Source organism: Neovison vison, chromosome 6, assembly GCF_020171115.1.
Source record: "Neovison vison isolate M4711 chromosome 6, ASM_NN_V1, whole genome shotgun sequence".
NCBI classification, from domain to species: domain Eukaryota; kingdom Metazoa; phylum Chordata; class Mammalia; order Carnivora; family Mustelidae; genus Neogale; species Neogale vison.
In genome coordinates this window covers 188,789,371-188,812,841 of record NC_058096.1, presented here as the reverse complement: position 1 = coordinate 188,812,841, position 23,471 = coordinate 188,789,371, and the positions used below count along the sequence as shown (strand labels likewise).

Below are 23,471 nucleotides of genomic sequence, written 5' to 3'. Positions count from 1 at the left end.
ATTGCTGGGCTAATCAGAAAGCTGAGGCCGCTTCCAATAGACTTGCTGGCCTCTGTGACCTGGGAAGGTTCTGGTCCTTCGCTCCCCCAGGCCAGTGGTCTGCTTTCCTCAAAGTAAATTGGTTCTGTTTCACATCAAGGGCCTTAGGTCAGCAAGTGGAAGGAGCCTGTCAGCTCGGAGCAGGTTAACCCTTCAGATGGGCTGGTCTCCTTTCACTTGTGCTGCCTATACTGTATTCTCCACAGAGAAAGCAGAATAGTAAGGCTGACGAGCCAGTCCCATTTTGTCACTCATCCCTCCAAAACTCTCCGTAGTTTCATATTTCTCTCAGGAGAAGTCGATGGCCCTACGCAGTATTGCCCCTTTGCTTCCCCCATTATCTCGGTGACATCCACTACTGTCTTCTTTGCTCCCTTCCCTGCATCCATACTGGCCTCCTTGTTGTCCCTTCAAAGACACACACTTCTATGCTCCTTGGCTCTTGTCTGCCCGAAGTCTGCTTCCCCAGATATCTACAAGGTCCACGTCTTTGCGCATTTCAAGTGTCTGCTCAAGTATCGCCTCCAATCAGCTGTCCACGTTATTTGTTTTAATTTCACCCTCCTCTCAGATCTTGAGACCCCCCCAAACAACGTTCTACTTTCTGCAAATGCTCGTGTTGACTTTTAACATGCTATATCATTCACTTTTTTATTAAATGTAATGTTTGTTTTTCTCCATTGGCATGTGAGTTCCATAAGGGCAGAGATTTTCATCAGGTCTGTTCCCTGATGCATCTCATGGCACAAGAAGACCCTTAAGAACTATTTGCTGACTGACTGACTGACTGAATGAATGAATGAGTAAAAGAGAAATTTTAGGGCTTTATGAGATAGAGTTCATTTCCTCTATTACCCATCAAATGGCATATGATAAATATTCATTTATTGCCCCCACAGCCTCATAGTCTGTGGCCATACCTTGTGACCAAAACCAGAGAAGGTAGGAACTTATCCTCATTTTTCAGGTCAAGAAAAAGAAATGCAGAGAAATTATGGAAATTGGCCAATGTCACACATCTAATAAAGGATAGAGCTGGGATTCAAACCCAGGCAGTCTGAATCTATAGTCTATGCTCCCAACCAATGTCTTACCCTCTCACATGTGTGTACCTTGTTTCTAGAAAGGGGTATATAGTTACCTTGTGATGTCACTCATAATGAAAATAACATTCTCAGCCTCCCTGGAAGGCACTTTCCTAAATCTCCTCTAAGACATGGGAAGTTTGTTGTCCTTTGTGTTAGTGTGTTTTAATACTGGATAAGTTAAAATTATTAGCTCCATTTCTGCCCCCTGATACTTAGTAGAATCCTGAGGAAACTGGTACTGGGGAAGGTTATCTGGACTGTTTTAAATTTTATGGTGGGAACAGAGCAATCTCACTGTGTCTTCCATAGGAGAGTGTTTCTTTCTTTCCTTTTTTTTTTTAATTAATTTATTATTTTTTATTAACATATAATGTATTATTAGGACCAGGGGTACAGGTCTGTGAATTGCCAGGTTTACACACTTCATAGCACTCAACATAGCACATACCCTCCCTAATATCCATAACTCAACCACCTTCTCCCTCCCCACCTCTGCACCGCAACCCTCAGTTTGTTTTTTGAAATTAAGAGTCTCTTATGGTTTGTCTCCCTCCCGATCCCATCTTGTTACATTTGTTCCTTTCCTACCCCTCAAACCCCTCACATTGCCTCTCAACTTCCTTATATCAGGGAGATCATTTGATAACTGTCTTTCCCAATTGACTTATTTTGCTCAGCATAATACCCTCTAGTTCCACCCACATTGTCGCAAATGGCAAGATTTCATTTCTTTTGATGGCTGCATAGCATTCCATTGTGTATATATATCACATCTTCTGTATCCATTCATCTGTTGATGGACATCTAGGTTCTTTCCATAGTTTGGCTATCGTGGACATTGCTGCTATAAACATTTGGGTGCACGTGCCCCTTCGGATCACTATATTTGTATCTTTAGGGTAAATACCCAGTAGCGCGATTGCTGGGTCATAGGGTGGCTCTATTTTCAACTTTTTGAGGAACCTCCATGCTGTTTTCCAGAGTGGCTGCACCAGCTTGCATTCCCGCCAACAGTGTAGAAGGGTTCCCCTTTCCATAGAAGAGCCTTTCTTTCAAATGTAAAACTATTTTAGTATATTTCTCCTTGGTCATTCTTTTGCCAGGCTAATTGAGGGTCATATGAAATGGTGCGACTGTGAGCTGGGACAGGACTATCAGTTGTGGAATCCCAATTTTTATTTAAACAGTCTTGGGTCACAGTAGCTCTTCCAGCAGCCCTGCCTCTCTGCCAACTCAGATTGAATTTATCATCAGTAAGAACCCCCAGGTCTCGTTCACACATGCCGCAGTGAAGACACATCTTCTTCAAGTCTCTGTCTTCACAGCTGGCTATTTGGACTCAAGTGTGGCCTTTTAATTTGTCCCTGTTCCTTTCCATCTTGTTAGATTTCAACCTTCATTTCCTGTTATTGGAAACTAAAAATTCCAGTTCTCTCATCTAATTTATTAACTGGACTTACCACTTTAATGTTTTTGAATGAATAGAGAAATCTACAAGTTAAATACTAAAAAAAATTAATTTCTTACTCTGTCTTATACTTAACAGACAAATTATTGAACACTGCATCTTAAACTAATGATGTCCCATATGTTGGCCAATTGAATTTAAATTAAAAAGAGAGGAAAAGAATAATTTCTGTCCAGCAATAGACGTGATCAAGGATCAAGAAGATATGGTATATCTACACAATGAAATACTACTCAGCCATCAAAAAGTGAAATCTTGCCATTTGCAATGACGTGGATGGAATGAGAGGATATTGTGCTAAGCGAAATAAGTCAACAGAGAAAGACAGTTATCATATGATATCACTCATATGTGGAATTTAAGAAACAAAACAGAGGATCATAGAGGAAGAGAGGAAAAAATAGAACAAGATGAAATCAGAGAGGGAGATAAACCATAAGAGATTCTTAACCATAGGAAACAAACTGAGGGTTGCAGGAGGGTAGAGGGGTGGGGGAGATGGGGTAACGGGGTGATAGACGTTGTGGTGGGGCGAGATGCAATGAACACTGGGTAGGCTGATGAATTGCTGACTTGACCTCTATCTCTGAAGCTAGAACACATTATATGTTAATTAATTGAATGTAAATTTTGAAAAGAACATTAATAATCAATTATGTAATGAACGAGTATATTGCAAATAAACATAAATTTAATAAAAAATTAATTTCTTTTTTTTAAAAGATTTTTATTTATTAATTTGACACACATAGATCACAAGTAGGCAGAGAGGCAGGCTAAAAAATTAATTTCTAAACATGAATCAAGCACTACCACGTCCCAGGAATGGAGATAGTATGCCACCATGCCATCATTTTTTGACTTTAAGAAGGTTTTTATGCTTCTTCTTCCACATGTGACCTGAGAGATGGAAATTTCAGGAAAAATATTGTTTAGAGGGATAGTCTCTGATAGTTTGTTTTAGAGCAGTGGAGTGTAATAGAAATATAATGAGAACCACATATATAATTTAAAATGTTCTCGTAGCCACATTTTAAAACATTTTAAAAAAACAAGTAAAACTAATTTTAATACTATTTTCAACTCAGCATATCCAAAATATTATTTCACTGGTTTCCTGTGGTTGCTATAACAAGTTACCACAAACTGGGTGCCTTAAAACAATAGAAATTTATCCTCACACAGTTCTGGAGACCAGATGTTCAAAATCCAGGTGCAGGCAGGGCCACAACCTGGGGGCTCTTGGGGAGAATTCCTTCTTTGTCTCTTCCAGCTTCTCCTGGCTGTTGGTGTTCCTTGACTAGTGGCCCCACCACTACAATCTTTGTTTCCTTACCCACATGGCCCCCTCTTCTGTCTGTCAAACCTCTCTTGGCCTCCCTCTTAAAAGGGCACCCGTCATGGGGGGCCCATAGAATAATCCAGGAGAAGTGCCTCCTCTTGAGATCCTTTTTTTCTTTATCTCAAGATTCTTAATCACATTTGTTTTGCCAATAAGGAAATATTCCAGGATGCTGGGGATGAGGACAAGGGCCTATCTTTTGGGGGACTACTGTCCAGCCCACTACAATGATCATGCCCTTCTGTAATCAACATAAGGACTTCCTAATGAGATCTTTGACATTCTTTTTTTCTGTACTAAGTTTCTGAAAGCTGGTGTGTGTTTTATACCTACAGCACATCTCAATCCAGACACTAGATTTTCAGTGGATATAATTGATCTCTATTTAGATTTTATAAAATTTAAAGTTGAACAAATTGATTCCCATACTTGGGTTCTTTCAAGCATATTTAAAAGTTTTCTGCTAAATGGCACCTGGGTGGCTCACTCAGTTAAGCATCTGACTTTTGGTTTAGGCTCAGGTCATGATCTCATGGGTTGTGAGATCAAGCCCCGGAGTTGTGATCTATCCTCAGCGGGGAGTTTGTTTGTAGATTCTCTCCCTCTGCCCCTCACCCCCATCTCTGTCTCTCAAACAAATAAATAAACATTTTCTAAAAAAAAAAAAAAAAAAGTTTTCCGGTAATAAGCCAAATATTAGTTTTAACATTTAAATTAAATAAATTAAATTAAATTGAAATTTTATTTCCTTGTTCTCACTAGTTACATTTCAAGCTCAGTAGCCAAATGTAGCTAGTGACTACTTGCTGTACAATGCAGGGCTAGAGCTTACTTTAATTATTAAAGTTTACTGACAATGTATAATAGCTGATACACTCCATATGTAATGCTGTCTTAGCCTTAAGTGGCCTTAAGTGTTGTCATTTACAGCGCACGTATTTTTGCACACCTACAGTGTGTCAGGACAGGGGACTGTGGTAAAAAAACAAGATAAACAGGACTCCTTACCCCCTCGCCCCCTGGGGAAGTTCCTGTCATAACTCACATTGGTTTTCTTGCCTTGCCTATGACCCACAGGTCAGATGTTTGTATGGGATGATAGATAAGGAAACCAATGTGAAAACACATCTGAAAACATTGGACTGTTTTCAAAGAAAACACCTCTGTTTTCAAAGAAGTCAGTTTACTTGAAATTTTAGAGCTAAGAACCTCAGCAGAACTTTGATTTCAGCTTTTCATCTGGCATGATCTGAATACCCTTCTAAGTGCCTCTAATTAACTTATTTTCAGGGCATTATAACTTGTTTTGTAAGATGAAGAAATAAGAGAATATATTTAAAATGTCAAGACAGTGACTATAACTGGAAATAAAATGGATAGCATTATTAATAGTGGCAAACAGTAATGTCATATCAGTAAAACAAGTTTCTTTTTCTTTTTTCTTTCTTTTTTTGACCCGCACACAACTTAATGGAGTTTTAAGCCATATATCTTTTATATAGTGCATTTTGCCTGAGAGGTTTCCCAAATAAGATGCTGATTTTTTTCCTCCTAATAGCAATCCTAGGCTGAAATGTACCCCTCTTAGGAAGGGAAAGGATGTCCCCTTTTTAGTGGTTTTAAAAAGACCACAAGTCAGCTCATATATTACATTATAACAGCTTAGATGCAATACCAGAAAGAACTGTACCAACAAAAAATACTGTGACTGTTGAGATGGTTGAGTACTAAAACATGTTGCTGTTATTTGGTCAGAAGTGTCAGTTCTCATCTTTGAAACTGTTTCTTCACTTTTGAAGTTTCCACCCCAGAATCAAGTCCCAGCAAATTAAAAAAAAAAAAAATTTAAGATAAAAGTTTTAAGAAGGAAAACATCCTTATTTAGGGGTAGAAATTAGCATGTCTCTGTTAAGAATATTTTAATAGGGGTGCATGAGTGGCTCAGTGGGTTAAAGCCTCTGAAGCCTCTGCCTTCGGCTCAGGTTATGATCCCAGGGTGCTGGGATCGAGCCCCACATCCCGCTCTCTGCTCAGCAGGGAGCCTGCTTCCCCCTCTCTCTCTGCCTGCCTCTCTGCCTACTTGCAATCTCTGTCTGTCAAATAAATAAATACAATCTTTTTTTTAAAAAATAGGAATATTTGAATAGAATTATTTTTTAGAAAAAGGTAAATATTCAGTAAGAACTAGGGTCTGGAATGATCCATTCTGAGAACTGATATTGAGGTCATTTTTCCTAGGGGATGTCTGGTGTGACCAGTGTCTTGTACTACCTTGATTCTGCTTTCATCCTTCCAACATTTGTGTGGTGCTGGACTCGAGTTTTAGGAACCAAAAAAGAAGATGAATCTAAGTAGCTCTTCTCATCAAAGGTCTTATGATATAGTGGGCAATGCCTAAAGAATGAGGATGAACACCAGGCAAGGAGGAGTAGGTGCTGAATAAAGGAATGAGGAAGAGAAGTGGTGTTTGGAGGAGAGCTCATTGGTGGAGTAGATGTCAGGGAACTGACCCTGGAAGAAAGAGAAGAGGAATAATTCCTTGTGTCAGGATGTTCTTGTTCAGATGGACTTGCCATAAATCTGAAAGCCTTGCATAGGGTGGCCAATAATTTAAAAGAATTGTGAATAAATGAGACATGTGATTTGAAAAGTTTTATTTAAAAAGACTGTTTAAGGGCTTTATAAGTAAATAAATAAATAATCTTTTTTAAAATAAATAATAAAAAGACAGTTTAGGGGGCACCTGGGTGGCTCAGTCAGTTAAGTGTCCAACTCTTGGTTTCGGGTAAGGTCATGATCTCAGGGTGGTAAGACTGAGCCCCACATCAGGCCTCATGTGTAGTCTGCTTGAGATTTTCTCTCTCTCTCATGCAAATATATAAATGAATCTTAAAAAAAAAAAAGAGGACATTTTAGTCTTCATTGTATAAACATCCACTCCAAATAATGTCGAGCTCTACTGTTTTTGTCAGAGGGTTAGTTTCTTTTTTTTTTTTTTTCTTTTTTTTTTTTTTTAAAGATTTTATTTATTTATTTGACAGAGACAGATCACAAGTAGGCAGAGAGGCAGGCAGAGAGAGAGAGGAGGAAGCAGGCTCCCTGCCGAGCAGAGAGCCCGATGCGGGACTCGATCCCAGGACCCTGAGATCATGACCTGAGCCGAAGGCAGCGGCTTAACCCACTGAGCCACCCAGGCGCCCAGAGGGTTAGTTTCAATGACTTGTGTCTTCTGTTAGATTTCCCATGGCCTCTATTTTCAGTCCTGATCTAGCTGCAGCCTGAAAGGCATATCCCATTGTGATAAACCGTGCCAGAATCGAAGAGCCATGGTTTTCATACTTAATCTCTAAATTATACCTATTTGTATTTTCTTATAGATTTTCCTTCTCTAAGCTGTAGGGTTTATTTACTCATTGTACATACTAAAAATTGAGTCTTGGTATTTTTCTCTTCTCTGAGATTTCGCTGTGTTTTTAATCTTAAGCTTCATGCCGGTACCTTTATGTTTCTCAGACTGTTTTGGGGTTTGGGCAGCCTCATCTTTGCAGAACAAACCAAGGGCTTGTTTGGTCTGTTCCTGAGGTTCATTAGTTGTAGCTCTGAAAATGCTTTTGAGTTTTTACAGTGCTTTAAAGGGTAGGCAAGTGTTCTCTCTAAGCGAGCAAGTGCGCTAAAATACTGACAGGAGAAATGTAAGAAGACGTGCTAAAATTATCAAATGATGGCAGATTTTAGTCTACTCACCCCCAGTTAAGTTGTGGATCTCTAGCTTCCACCCAAAGGCCCATCTAGTCCCGTGAATCCATCCAAAAGAAACACCGGTTGGGGGACGCCTGGGTGGCTCAGTTGGTTGGACGACTGCCTTCGGCTCAGGGCGTGATCCTGGAGTCCCGGGATCGAGTCCTACATAAGGCTCCCAGCTCCATGGGGAGTCTGCTTCGCTCTCTGACCTTCTCCTTGCTCGTGCTCTCTCTCACTGTCTCTCTCTCTCTCAAATAAATAAATAAAATCTTTAAAAAAAAAAAAAAGAAAAAAGAAACACCGGTTGGATGGCAAACGTTTTAGAAGGTAACACAGGTCTTTGCTGACATAGGTTTGTAGAACTCATACAAAGGTATTTACACTTTATAAACACAGACAGAGACTTGGCTAAAATCTTGCTTTTCAGAGCAGTCCTCCCACAAGCCCCTTGTATCCCTCTCCATGTTTTCCTACAGCCCGAACCACTCCTCTCCTGGTCACCTGGCCTGCTTTCCTCCACACACCCCCTGGCCCTCTCTTGCCTTTCCTACCCCCATCCCAGTCTCCTCTGCTGTTTTCTTCAGGGTGACCTTAAGCCATTTCTCAGGTGTAGAAGTCTATTCCTCTGGAGCTTTATCCTCATACCCTCCTGCCCACTGTAGCAAAAAGATCTTCCTCAGGACCCACCCGCATACCCAGGAATTAGGGATGTTAACACTTACTAATTAATCTTTGGTTCTGTTGATCTTCACCTTTATTCCATCTTCCTCTCCCGATTCTTCATTCCATCCTTTTCCCTTCCTGTGTGTGGTACCCTTTCATTTCTCCCAAAATTTAGTCAGAGGAAAGAATATTTATATGTATAGTTTATATAGACAGTGAAAAATATATATTTAATATAAAAATACACATACTTACTAAGTACCTATACTAATACAATATAATTATATATGTGTAAGTATATAAAAACTAGATATATATGTTTATAATACTAAATATATATACTTAACAGTCATTTAGGAAGGTAGTGACTAGTTGTGAAACACTTTTATGATAATGAAAAAGTGACTCAATTGCCTTCAATTTTCAGCAAAATTAGAAAACATCTCTTGTAATTTTCCACATTTTCCATTGACCTAGTTGCTGTTTGATTGTATGAAATTGGGAACTTGTACATTTTTCTATGTCTGAGCTTTCATACTCACTTCCTTTTCTGCCAACTTGCTCAGCTGTTCAAATCTTCACCTTCTCCCTGTCCTCACAGTTGGGGACTGTACTTTCACTTTCAACACCTGACATATCTGGAGTAATCTATCTCACAGTCATTCACCTTTATATCTTTCCTTTAGGAACATTGGAAATTTTTTTTTAAATTTTTCGCATGTGTGTTTTTTGAAGGCATTCACAATGCAAGTATTTAACTTCTGACATGGGTATTGACTTTGCACGATGTGGGAGATGTCTTTCTTTTAAACAAGAACATTCTCCCTTCAGTTTTAATACTCCTTCTGATGGCATTTTATGCATATGCCTTTTTATGCATATTAGCCAAAACTAAAGAATTTTTTTAAATAGGCTGTGTTTATTCTTTTCTAGAGAAAGTAACTAGAGTATGTTTCCTTGTCAATAACTCTTTATTAGAAGACATCTTTATCAGTGTAGAAATGCCAGAAATATAGTTTGCAACCTCCATGGGCTTAGAATAAATGGACAAATAGACATCATGTTTGGGTTTCCAGTAGCACCTTCCAGTTTGGAGTTTCATATACTTTTTGTATCTGTTCTTTCATAGCAGGAAGGGCTGGTAATAGTATCAATGTCAAACAAATAAGTACATGATGAGACAGAAGAGGGGCAACGCAATGAAGTCAGGAGCAAACATGGTCCTTGTGACCCCCCCCACATTTGAGGTACAAACTAGATGTTTCATTGACTTCTGTTGTGTACAGCACTGCCTACTTGCTAACCCATACCTACCTCTGTGCCCGTGACTTAATTTGTACATTGAGCCAAGCAAATAGAACCTTGGACTTAGAGCAAAAACAAGGCCATGTGATTTTAGCCTAAAAGAAGACAGAGGCCCTAGAATACTTCCTTCACTTGATGGATAGCGATGTTAATTGTGGTGATAATGATAATCAGCTTAAGAGAAGTGATAGCTAGCTAGCAACAGTGATCATGTTCCAGTGTTCCAGGCGTCCCTCTAATCTCCTTACTTGTGCACATTCGTTTAATCCTCATCGTATGCTTACAAGATACCACGGTTATTAATCCCATTTGACATAAGAGGATCCCATAAGACAGTTCCTCAGATCTTGCCCAGCAACATCACCCACCTAGTATATTGCAGGGAGGGGCATTTGAGCCCAAGTAGTTTGATTCCAGGCCCAGGCTCTTGAAGATTACCTTGAATTGACCCGACTCCAGCCTGGCCTAAAACAGTTTCTTGACAAAAGTGCTACTTTCTGCCTTTAGTTCTTGTGTTCCTGGCACCAGAGAATGAGAATGTTGGTATTATCCTTTCTTGTCTCTGGTGAGTAAGGATGCTTTTTGTTCTAGGCTATAAGGTCCAAAGCTCTTCTGTCCCTGTGCACATGATAGTTTGGAAGAGAAGAGAGACTGGGGATACTATAAGTTGGGGAGGACAGCGATGTTGGGGTGAATGTTTAGCTGAACACATATGGGCAAATATCTGATACTATCTTAGAAAGGAATAATAATAAAAAAAAAATCTCTATTCCAAAACAGGCAGAGTAGCACTATTTATTATGGCTACACATCCATCCATACGATGGCACCTAGGTTGGAGGTATCTTAGGGCTTATTCACAAATTCTTTTTTCTACCTGAAGATTATACCTCTGAGTCACCCATCCAACATGACGGATAAGCCTGCTGCTGCAGTGGGCTTTGGCATTCCCTTTTTTCCACAACGATGCTAGCTTGACTTGTTTTATTTTTTATGTCCTTAAGTATCATTCCCTCCCCAGCCCTTGTCTCCCATTAGACAAGATTTTTAGGAAACAAGCATCCCTTGGATTTGTCATCCAGAATCATACCTTTCTTTCCAGAGGTCCATGGTCCAGGGTAACTTGTCATCTTATCAGCCCAAAGGCTGCAATTTCCTACAGGCAAGGTGGGGGCATTTCTCACTTAGCACAAAGCTTCTATTTCCTTAATAACCACATCTTCTTGTTTTCAAACCCCAGACTCTCTATATATGTAATTTTCTCACATTTTTCCCCTTAAATTGACTAAGTATTTAACATATTTGCTAAAAAGAACACTGTCCATTGTTAACTATATCACTGCTACTACTAACTTATTTCATCACACTGGATATAATTCTTGTTTATCTGTTTAAAAGTCCCACCTTTGCTTTCCGAGCATCCCATATTGAAAAGCCTCAGATGAGAGGGACAAAATCCAAAAAAAACCTGGCAATACCCAGGGCTGGTGAGGATGTGGAGCAACTGTATGGAAATGAAAAATGGCACAATTTCCTCAGAAAACAGTTTAGCAGTTTCTTATAAAATTAAACACCCGTTTTCTATATGACTCAGCAATGCAACTTCTAGGTATTTGCCCAAGAGAAATGAAACTTATGTTCGCACAAAAACCATACATGAATATTTATAGAACTTCTCTTCACAGTCATTAACAAGGAAGAAATACTCCAGACACCCTGTAATGAATGAGAGCACGTAAACAGCACAGTGGTAAATCTATGCGAGGGTCAAAACCCTGCACGTCATGCCGAGTGAAAGAAGCCAGACGTGAAAGGCACCGTCCTGTATGACTCCTTTTATAAGCTCTCGTGGAAAAGGCAAAATTATATAAAGACTGAAAACATGTCAGTGGTGTCCAGGCCGAGGCTTGGGAGTAGGGGCAGCTACACAGGAAATTTGGGGGACTGATGGAAATGCTCTATGTGGGGATAGAGTGGTCGTAGTTAACTTGACCATCTGGATTTGTCAGGACTCCTACAACAGTTCACCCGAAAGGATGCATTTTATTGTAAGTAAATTTTAAAATAATGAATAAAATATAAAGCCCAAAGTTGTCCTGGCATATTTATAAATTTATTGTTTTCTGTAATGTCATGGGACCTGTCACCTCTTTATGCAGACCTTCTCTCTTGAGTTGAGTAAAAGTCTATGAGTCTACCAGCTCCCGGGTGTGATGGTCTTTGGAGGGAGCTGGCATTCTGATAGGAAGGGCGTGGCTGATTCCTACAAGGTCAAGCTAGTTGTACAAATATTGGAGGGTGGACCACTTACCTTTATTCTCCTTATCTCTCTGTTCTGCCCCCAAATCTCAGCCCTTTTCTGCCAAAAAATGTTAGAGGACAAAGTCTGCTTTGTGGATTCCCTGAAAGGTATTGACTGGTAGGGCAATCCTTCCCATTCCTTTGTTGGTATGGTTTCCAGAAATCCAGAAAATATATGACAAAACCATGTCTTTAAATAAGAAGAACCTAGTCTATGGTCCTTCCCAAATCAGTAAGATTTTGAATCCTCGTCTGTCACATTGAATTTCCTTTTATTTTTTTCACTTGTACAATCCTTCATTTACTGAACATTTATCCTGCACCACTGAAGTGCCAAGTCCTGGGTCAGGAACTTGGGAAGTAGGACTAAGTCCTGCTTTCCGGAGTCCATAGTCCGATGGAGGCCACAGATGACTGCCCATTAGATGCCGCACAGTGACTGCAGCAATCCTAGAGAGCTTAAACCTCCTCTGCCTAATTTCTTGCTGGGGTAGTAATTAATTTCTTGCTGGGGGAGGTCAGGGACAAATTAACAGAAATCATGGCAGCTGCACTAAGTTTTGAAGGATGAGTATATTTCTTTCCAGGCAGAGGAAGTTGGGAGAAGGGCACTCCAGGGAAGAACAAGTAGAAAGCACTGAGGCATGAACAAGCAGAGTGTTCCAGGAAATGCAAGAAGCGCAGAATGGCTGGAAGGAGACATCTGAAGGTGCTTGTGTCTGGAGATGAAGCCGAACACTCGAGGGCCAAGTTTGTAGGGTCGTGTACTTTGTGCTGAGGGTTTCGTACTCTCATCTTACAAGTCTGGGATGGGTAACCCACAAGCCACAGTTCCCTCCTGACTCAACCGAAGCCCACAGTCTCATTTCAGGTTGAAAGTTTGGAGAGCTCTCCTCTCGTTGCTGCTTTTCAAAAACATCTAGGTATGAACTGTTGATGTGGAAACAGCTTCACTCTTTCCCGAGGACATTCTTCTATTCAATAAAGGAGGCAATCCGTTTTTGGAAGAATATACAGTACAGGCATGGGATTTGGTTAAAAACTGTTCTCAGGGTTACTGGGAAAACATTCAGCCCATAAGTCTTCTAATCTTTTCCTGCGGTAGGTGGAAGAGATCCTTTTATATGCTTTTTGGAGGGGGGTAGAGACGTGGTGAGATTTGCATTTTAAAAAGATTACCCTAGAGGCAATGTGGAGAGGGAGGGTCTCTGGCAAGATATATTTTACAGATCTGGAGACTCAATTTTAAGTGAATCCATCTCTTCTCGGCCTTTTGGCTAAGATCAAGTGTAATTTTAAGTGAATCCTTTTTTATACATCTTATGGCCAGAGAGGATAGAGGAAGAGAAACATATCCTCACTGTGTGCCATTCTGGGCAAGTGGGAACCCAATCCCTACAAATTTGTGTGGTCTCTCCTCTCTGACACAGACGAATAAGGAAAAGAAACACAAAGAGAACCACAAAGAACTGTTCCATATAATTTCATAAAAGCCTGATGTCATTTGAATTATTATATTATACAGGGCTGTCAACTGATTGTCCCATTAACAGACCACAGAAGCAGCATTAGGAAATTCCAGAGCAATGCTGAATTTTGCCTACAATATATTGAACTCTTGTACTCTTGTTTTGCCTTGAAGAATACGTTACCATATTTTATCATAATTCTAAAGACTGCCATTGCCATTGCCACATTTAAGAACAATAGATCATGGAGACTAAAAAGTTTTCCTTCTGCCTTTTTAATGAGTCACTTTGGGAAGGTGATGGGAAAGAATGGATTTAGAAAATAAAGACAAATAATGAAAAGCTTTTGAAAACCAAAGTTTTACATCACATGGGTTGTCAGTGAATCCTGGGAAGGTCTAATTTCAGTAGAACCGACATGGAGTCCTCTATTGAGCTCAGGGTAACAATTTTGGTAATGCCCTGCTTTATCCGTCCTCTGTTCTGGACTGGAAGCCATAGGAGGCCAGGGGCCATGTCTCTCTCTACTCTCCTGAATTCATGGCATTTGGCACAGAGCATGAACTCTAGCTGACGTACAGGAAGTTGAAGTCGGAAGAATGAATGATGCCGAACAGCTGCAGTATTGACCTAACCACCAAGTGCTTCAAAACACTGATGAGGTGAAGGAAGGGTCTGCTAGAAACCACTATGGGACAGATGGAGATTGTGCAAACCTTCTGAGTTACAAGTCCTTTAAAGTAGAGGCTGTCTCCAAAAAAATTAAAAACTACACACAAGGGTCAATGCTTACAGGAAAACATTTACATTAAATGTGGAAAAATAAACAACTCTCGTTCCTTGTGGATGCTTAACCAAGATGGTTTTGAATGCATCTCACTACCCAGAGATCATCACTGTTACCATTTCATTGTATAGTCTCCCATCTTCTTTGCATTGAGTCAATATATTTGTTTTTGCCTTTGTTTTAATGAAAATGGGATGCTATGGTAACCTACTGGTTCATGGCCCATTTTTTTCTACTGATTTATCACATACATGTGTCTCATAACTCACATATAACTTGCAGGGCAAAGGATTCTGCATTAGTTGTCTTCCTTCTTTGACAGACTGTGAACTTCAGATGGGCAGGAGCTATGCCTCCCTGGCCCTTAGCTCTGTAACCCGGGCCTGGGTGAGCACTGGTGGGTGGATGGCTACTGTTTTGTTTGTATCATTTTCATGGTTTCTTATCTTCTGAATATACCATCAGTCATTTATTCAATCTTGTTAATCTTAAACATTTTTAACAGTTTACATGTTAATTCCGGAATAGTTAACGTACAAGAGTCTCTTTTTTTTTTTTCCCTTTTCTTCTTTGTTTTGTTTCTTAAATGCCATACATGAATGAAATCATATGGTATTTGTCTTTCTCTGTAGAGTCTTAAACTTTTTTTTTTTGAGTCTTAAATTTTAATGTTTTTCACAGGAACATCTATGAATGATTTCACTCTTATCGGTATTAGGAATACCCATACAGAATAATACATAAATATGTTCTCCATATAAAACTGGAAACATTATAAAGAAGGCCCAAGTACTCTTAGCCAACCACATTTCCTTGCAGGGAGGGTCATGGTTATCTGTGGATTTGAATCTTTCCAGATCACTTTCTTAGCCTTTCCATAATGTATATGCATTCATAAGAGTATATACTGTCGTTTTATGAGTGTATTTTATGTAAGTGATATAATGTTATTCTTATTATTCTACACATTTTGCCCATGAAATGATAATGTTAGATTTCATCTTTTAAGATTGTATTTACTTATTTATTAGAGAGAGAGAGAGAGCATGAGTGGGCGGGAGGGGCAAAAGGAGAGGGACAAGCAGGCTCCCCGTTCAATGGGGAGCCCACACGGCGCTCAATCCTAGGACCCTGAAATAGTGACCTGAGCAGAAGGCAGATGCTTAACCGATTGAACCATCCAGACACCCCTGGGTTTCATCTTCTACGATGATGGACAATTCATTTTTCTTTCTTCTTCTCCTTCTTCTTCTTCTTCTTTTTCTTCTTCTTTTTAATAATCTCTACCCGATGCGGGGCTTGAACTCATGACCCCAAGATTAAGAGTCACATGCTCTACTGCCTCAGCCAGCCAGCTTCCCCTGCTTATTATCTTAAACAACTTTTTGGTGAACAGCTGGATTTCTCCGGAAGCACACCTTGAAACAACGATGAGAGGCAGATGGTTCCCTTGGGTGGCTGGTGATGTCATCTCAGGAAAGACCAGTAAGGGAGTAGGGAAATAAGTAGAGAGGAGCCAACAGTGTTGCTTCCATAGCAGATCATTGCTTGGGACAAGTGGGACTCAGTCCCACTGTGACCTTCATGGGGATTGTGTAGAACATGCCTCAAAAAACCAACTTATTGCTGGCTGTGAGTTACTCCTGGGGTACCCACCCCACAGCACTTCTGACATGTCCTGTGATTGGGCTGTGCATGACCCTGCATTCATGTCTACAGGAAGTTCTCAGTCTTGTGCTCACAGTAGGAAGTTGTGGGTGTGCGGGAACATTGCTAAGCGGGTGTAGACAGGGCACAGAGATCATCTGCTACAACATCTGTGTGCCCCCTTCTTGTGCATTTGTGTCCATATTTTAATAAGGATTTGGTGGGGGGGAATTTCAAATTATTCTTTTAACACTTTTACCTGGGCCTTGTGTCTGGGTTCCTGCGTTTTCTTATGAAAAGTGTTCATTGCAAGGCAGTCTTGCTCACCTACTCCATTGTTCAGTTCAACATATGATTGTCTTGTTCCTTTTTAGCTTCCTCTCCTGCAGAGTCAGCCATTCATCTTAATTGTCTTGAAACACTCTCTAGCTCTTCTGATAAATAATCCACCTCTGGAACATTGTCCCAGGGGAGGTTCACTGCTCCTATAGGTGGCTTTCAAGTGAATTGAGTCAAGAAACCCAGTCACTGCTTTAATGACTTTGAAGCTGAATACAACCTGTGTGTCTAAGAAAATGTCTTTTTCTTTCTTTCTTTCTTTCTTTCTTTTTTTTTTTTTTTAGCACTAAGCAGGGTGTATTTATGCTGGTGCTCCAATGGTGGATTAATGATTTACCTGTAGCTACTACAGCTTTATCTTCAAAGAGTATGATGGTTTCCTCTAGTTCAGTGGCTCACAAAACATGGTCATCAAACCTATAGCATCAGTATGACCTGAGAAATTGTTCAATGTGCACATTCTCAGGCCCTCCCTCCCTCCACATTTACCAAATTGGAATCTCTGGGGTGGGACTTAATGGTCTGTTTTAACAAGCCCTCCAGGAGATTTTGATAAGCACTAAAGTTTCAGGCCTGTAGTTGTCCAAGTGCTTGTGGCCAATTAATTTGTATAAAATAAACATTCTTTTTTGAGGAAAATAGCAAATTCCTACCCCTTTTAGCAAGTTTTTCTTCTTTAATAACACATCATTAATGAAGATACCAGTGCCTCAATCTCTGCACATTTATGGTTTATGCAGCTCGACAAATACAGAATATTATTTTGAAAATCAAATTAAGTCAATGTCTCTGTTTCTTCCAATACATCAAGGATTATTGCCATCATATAAATTGATCATCTCATGATTGTATCTTTTAAATTGTTTTCATAAAATGGCATGATGATATTCATAAGCATTATGGCTAGTAATTATAAAGGCATGTGCTTCACTATAAAGAAATGTATAATCCAAAACCAGAAAACTTTTATTCCGGTTTTCCACTTCCCCTCCTTCCTATGTCATTGTTCATATTCCAAATAGTGCCTCGTTGAGATTCTTCTAAATAAAACACATCCTTCTTGCTTGTAAAATAATCTGGTTAAAAATAATAAATCTAACTTATTCAATTTACCAAAATTCAGTTTGTTTCATCACTTTTTAGCTAGATTATTATTACTCATATAAATTATTTCATGCAACTTTGCTCTATCCCTATGAGGGACACATTTTTTTTTTTTTTTTGTCTCCTATTTTCCCAATAGGAATAACCTAAATGTAGAGAGCTTCAGAAAATGAACCTGGATTGTAAAGCTTTGGAAGCTAACATTTTGCTTGTTTCATCATTTGGTCTTTGAAAAACATGTATTGAGTGTCTACTGTGTTAGGCATTATGATAGGTGCTGGGCCTGTGTGGGGAAATAGGACAGACACAGGGCAAGCTTCCAGTCCAAAATGGGCAAAAGCAATACTCCCTGGTAATCTCCTCTCCACAGACCAACATTTTCCCCACGTTCTATGAGTCAAACCTGTTGATTCAGAAATGTATCTTATCTGGAAGTTCAATATCTAGAAGATAAAATCTGGGTTATTCTAGTGAAAGGGGGTGTAGTGAACCTAAGAACATATGGTCCATTGAACAGAGCCATGATTTTGAATTTTCCATCCTAGCTCTGGATCTTTCTCATAGCATGGTTTGACTGAGGTTGCAAACATCTATCACAGAGAACTTTGGCTGAATACCACCAGTGTTGTCGTCATGTTCACAAATTTTGGATTATTTGCCAGTATTATAAAATTTCACAAAAATCTAGGGATCCAGCCTTTCCAGAAAAATTGACAGTTCTAGTTACAGGGAGCTTTCATTTTTCCATAATTGGTTGGAAATTACCATAGACCCCACCACTCCCATTTTTATGATTGCGCTTCTCTTATTCTAATTTTTACCACCCACTTTGAGTTTGTAGGATGTTTTGTTCATAGTCTTAATTTCCTGTCTAAGAACCTAAGCAACATGTACCATATTTGATATCATAATAATCCTTTATTTTCTAGTAATTTCATTCCTCTGAGTTATGCATAGCAGATACTATTTTCAATTCTGGTTAATGGAAACATTGATTTTTACATATTTATATTTAAATGGCTATACTAGTACATAACCTAGATATATGTATATACTGATTTAATCCTCACAACATATGTCCAAGAAGAAAACTACTTTTTTCCTGTTTTACAGATGAGAGATACAGAGGCTGGTAACTCTGGTTTGATTCCCCAAAACTTCAGGTGTACATTAATTTCCACCTTAATCACCACTTATATTGTGCTATTCTGAGTTCATGTGTTAATAGAAGAATACAGTGTTTTCTGTAAAAAAAACTAGCAGCGTCTGACTCTTGCCCACTATTCGCTCATGACTCTGGTACTACTAACTGGAAGGGGAAGGTGTAATGTGGAGGGAAAGAAGGGATTCCTAAAATTGTCTTCTCAAAAATTTCTCATTTCTGTTCACTTTAAATCCACCTAGTTCCCTCCCCTGAATCTATTTGAATTCTTCTATTTGGGGTGAGCAAAGAAGTGTTTTTAAGAATTGATTGAAATATTAACTTTCCAAAAGAATTTCCTTTAAAAGTAAAGAACTATCCAGATAGAATAGTTAATGGTATTGATTTTCTAAGAAATTACTCATAATTTTTTTTATTTTTCGTGAAATATGTATACACATATTTTAATGTGTTTTTATGAAAGATAATGAAGAGATGAGCCAAGCCAAAATACACAAGCATTTAATCTATTTCAGAAGCTACTCATTTCCTTTAATAAATATCAGAATTCTTCAAAGCAGGTTGATTTTTCTTTTACTACTAAAGAAAAAATTGAATCCACAACATGAAAAATAAAAATGCAAGTTCATTATTCATAGAATTTTCTATGAGTTCTTTTTCTCTGGCCTCTGAAAGTAAGGCTAGAGTTTTATTTTTCTTCTTCCCCACCTCAATCCTAAAAAGAGGTTAGGGCTGCTTGTAGGATTTAGACTTTTTTTTTTTTTTCCTCTCCTAGATTTCTTTCTTCTTGGGTCATTCTAATATACAGGCTCTTTGATGTTACTTGCCAGAGTCAAAATCTGCCCACATTGTCGCTGTTGGCATTTTTTTGAATATGATATTTTGAGAGAAGCACTTTGGGATTCAAGGAAAACTTATTCCTGTTTTCTGATCTTGAACCCCTTCCCCATCTTTCCAGCCACTGTTTTCACTCAGACATAAAGGTGAGAAAATTCATCGCCCTGCATTTTAAGATTCTACCCTTGGAACATCACATATGATAAACACGTCATGCCCTTAGATTTGAATGGAAATCCTTTCTATCAGCTTGTTTGTTCATTCATTTAATCATTCATTCAGTTTCTTTCTGTTTCAGGTGCTCAAAGTATTATGTACTCCTTCCTTGTGTCATTAATGCTTATTATATTTTTGACTTTATTTTTGGTTCTTCAATTACTGACTCATTCTTGAACCTTGTGCTGTGAAGTCAACAATGGTAGGGACTTTTGTCCTTTCATTGCTCACATGGAAACCCTCGTGTCTAGTTAAGTGATTATTAAATATTTACTGAATACACAGATGAGCACATTCTGTGCTCCCCATTTCATGGGGAACCCCATTTTGCTCAAAGTAAAATCTGAACTCTCTAGAGTGAGCTGGGAGGCCCTGGATAACACAGTGTCCAGTCTTCTCCTTAACCTTATGTCCTAATATTTTCCCTCTGCAAACTTTCCTCCAGTTTTAAGCAGTGTTCTCTTACGGTTAAAGAAACATAAATAGTCTCTTCAGGGAAATTTCATTATTTTACATTAATATATTGCTATTGATAGCTAGATAGGAGATAAAAAGAGAGAAAGCAAGAACTTGGAGTTTTGGAACTTGGAAGTTCAAACCATAGACCAACCACTTACTAGGTGTTAGACCTTGGGCAAGTTTTTACAACTTTCTGGATCTCATTTATGAGTCTCCAAAATGGGAATAAAAATACAGTTGTTTCAGAAATGTTGTGAGGATTAGACGTAAAATGGCAAAATGCCTGGCATATAGAAGTTTTTGAGATAGTAATCATCATTATCATATGCATAATCATATCCGTCAGCTAGTGCTAAGTAACAAATACCACATAATCAGAGGGCATAAAATATTGGCTTTTTCCCTGCCTCATGTTTCTGTGGATTGACTGAGGGCACCTGACAGCTGATCTTAGTTGGCTCACTTATGCAACTAGCAGTCAGCTGATCTTGGCTGGGAGATTTAGCTCTGAACTGTGAGACCAGCCAGCTCAGTTTATTGTGTCTACCATGAGCTCTAGAGAGGGGAATGGTAGTATAGGTGAGTTATATTTATTAGGTATCATATATTATTTATTATTCAGCTCTTGGATGATCTCTTAAGTCTTTTTCAACTCTGTAATTATTCATTTTATTATTTTTCCAAGTTTTATTCCTTTTTGAAAATGAAGTGCAAAATTAACAAAGGAGAACATTCTTGTAGTGAGAACACCTTGCATCCTAGAGAAGGTTTCATTCTTACATGATTATGAGCTGTAAATAATTTGAAATAATGTTCTAGTGATATTGTCATCAATTAATTACTAAAGTTTGGGGAATTAGCTTAGTGACAGGTTTTAATTAACTTGCCCCAGTGGCAGTATATTTTCCCTAATAAGTTTACAGTTCCTCTTAGATTTACAGTAATTCCTTCATTTTTTTCTCTTTTCTCCATTATTTATGTAAGCTATATTCCCATGGAGGATACTCACTTTTGCAACCGCAGTGTTGGATGGCATACAGTTATTTTGGCAGTGGTTTTCAGGATTTGAAACAAATCCATATCTTTATTTAGTTTCTGCACTACATGAAAAATTGAAATACAGGTCTAGATAATTTTTTGGAATTGTCGCCTATGATAAATAAGTTTATATTTAAGTGACTGATTGCAGAGTATAAAGTAATTCATCCTCACAAAAAAAAAAAAAAAGACATGGTAAATAGACCCTTGGAAGTGCTATAGCTTCCTTAATCCTAGAATTTACTTCTTCAGATAACTCTAGAGGATGACATGGGTGCTGTCACCTCTTTCGGCATAGGAAGCTTATGTACAGACTCAAGAAGACCCTCATCAGATGGTGACAGAAAATCACATACCTGAACCCAAGTATGAAATAAATCTGAAACAGTCTTCCAGTTTAATTTAAATACATAGATTTAAGGAGCACAGATTTGATAGATTGCATAATACAAATGATAAATACATAGATTTAAGGAGCACAGATTTGAGGAGCACCTGGGTGGCTCAGTGGGTTAAAGCCTCTGCCTTCAGCTCAAGTCATGATCCCAGGGTCCTGGGATCGAGCCCCACGTCGGGCTCTCTGCTCAGCGGGGAGCCTGCTTCCTCCTCTCTCTCTCTGCCTGCCTCTCTGCCTACTTGTGATCTCTGTCTGTCAAATAAATAAAATCTTTAAAAAAAATAAATAAATACATAGATGATCTGAGGGGAAAAAAAATCAAGAAGGGGCTCATCACAAAGAAACAACAGAGCAGTATACTGAGTTGTCCTGGAAAGCCAAAAGGGAAAGTTTCTTTTAGATGGGTAGCAGTTACTTTTAATGAGGACCAAACCCCCTCATCTCTAGAATGCACTAGAATTAACAGATTCTGTTCTTTCTTTTGTAATGCCACATAATTTCACTGGATTCAAACTGTAGTGGGAGAAATGTCCCTTTTTAGTAGCAGTCAACTGAGTTGTTTAAACAATTTGGTTACAAGGAACAGAAACTCACTTAAGTTCTATTAAGTAATGGGGCCAGGGATATATTAGAAAAATTTACATATGAAGACCCATGGAATAAAACAAGCAGGCTTCAGGAAGATTCCAGTTATTGGGTGATTTTAAATGTATGATAGCCCTGCAAACTTCGAAAACCTAAGATTCTTGAGTTCAACACCTTATTTCAAGGGAGGAGGGTTCAGTTACTCCCAGGACCTCTCAGATTACGTGAACACGTTAAGTTGGCCAGGTTTTATGAGGGATGATATTTACAGCTGCGGCAGCCATCTTCACCATGAAGCAGGAGCCAAGGTAATTGCAGAGAAATCAAGGAAGAGCCTAGAGTTCCTAAAATCACTAAGGTAACAAACCTTTGACTGCCCTGTTTCCTTTCTTCCCACTTTATGAAATATATCTGCTGTTTTTTAAGTACTCTGTTACTGCTGAATAGAAGTATTCTGGTACTCTCACTCTGAAAACTATTAGTACTGAATAATATTATGGTTATGGTTATAAGAACATATTGGGCAAGACAGATACCTACGGGCTTTATGAAACCTGTAGATGGGTTTAAGGCAGGGCTGCCACTTAGAGTAGCACAGATTTTCCACTGAGCAATTCTAGGGAGCACCAATCACATGGTCCAAATGTATAACTTTATATGTTGACCCTGGCTTAGTTCCTCATTTTCTTTTTCTAACCACTCATATTCCCAGAAATTTCCTTTTTATAATACATAGGTTATTAAAAGAAAAAAAAAACCCAAATCTTTGCCTAAAGTGCTTAAGGTAGGGGCAAGTGGGGACCTCTACTGAGGCAGGACTTTTCCCCTTGGAAGCAGCCTTTACTCAGCCACTAGGCAGGATATATGCATGAAAGGCAGCGTGATTTCAATGCCTCTCATTATTTGAGGACCATAGGCTGCAGATGAGGAATTATGGTAGTGTTAGATCAGTCAAATATGTGGGTCTTTTTTTTAATCTCTAAGAGAAAAGAGAATGATAGTCTGTTTTTCTACACTGAAGAGGAACAGAAATGGGATCTGTGTTGGTGGGCACACAAGGATTCCGCATCTCCATAATGGAATGTGGACAGAGCTTTCATATCCATTAGAAGGCCTGGGGAGGGGCACCTGGCTGGCTCAGTGGGTTAAGCCTGCCTTTGGCTCAGGTCATGATCTTGGGGTCCTGAGATCAAGCCCCGCATTGGACTCCCTGCTTGGCAGGGAGCCTGTTTCCCCCTCTCTCTCTCCGCCTGCCTCTCTGCCTACTTGTCATCTCTGTCTGTCAAATAAATAAATAAAATCTTTAAAAAAAATAAAAAAGAAGGCCAGAGGAAATGATAATTCTGATTGTTTACTTGGAGCTTGAGGGAGTATTTTGGATAAGGGCTGGTAATGGAGCATAAGCAAAGGGAGTATATAGATGTTACCAAGACTAGAGAGAGGAAAGTTTGCCTCTGTCCTTCTCTCTTTGGTATTGGCACAGA

General features: G+C 39.0%; 1 protein-coding gene and 1 pseudogene across 3 annotated transcripts in view; both read left to right on the top strand.

The window, feature by feature from the left end:
• The window catches only part of TAFA1 (TAFA chemokine like family member 1), a 584,591-nt gene that overhangs the window by 97,703 nt on the left and 463,417 nt on the right, over positions 1–23,471 (top strand). The window lies entirely within an intron of this gene.
• Positions 13,205–13,345, top strand: LOC122910869 (annotated as a pseudogene).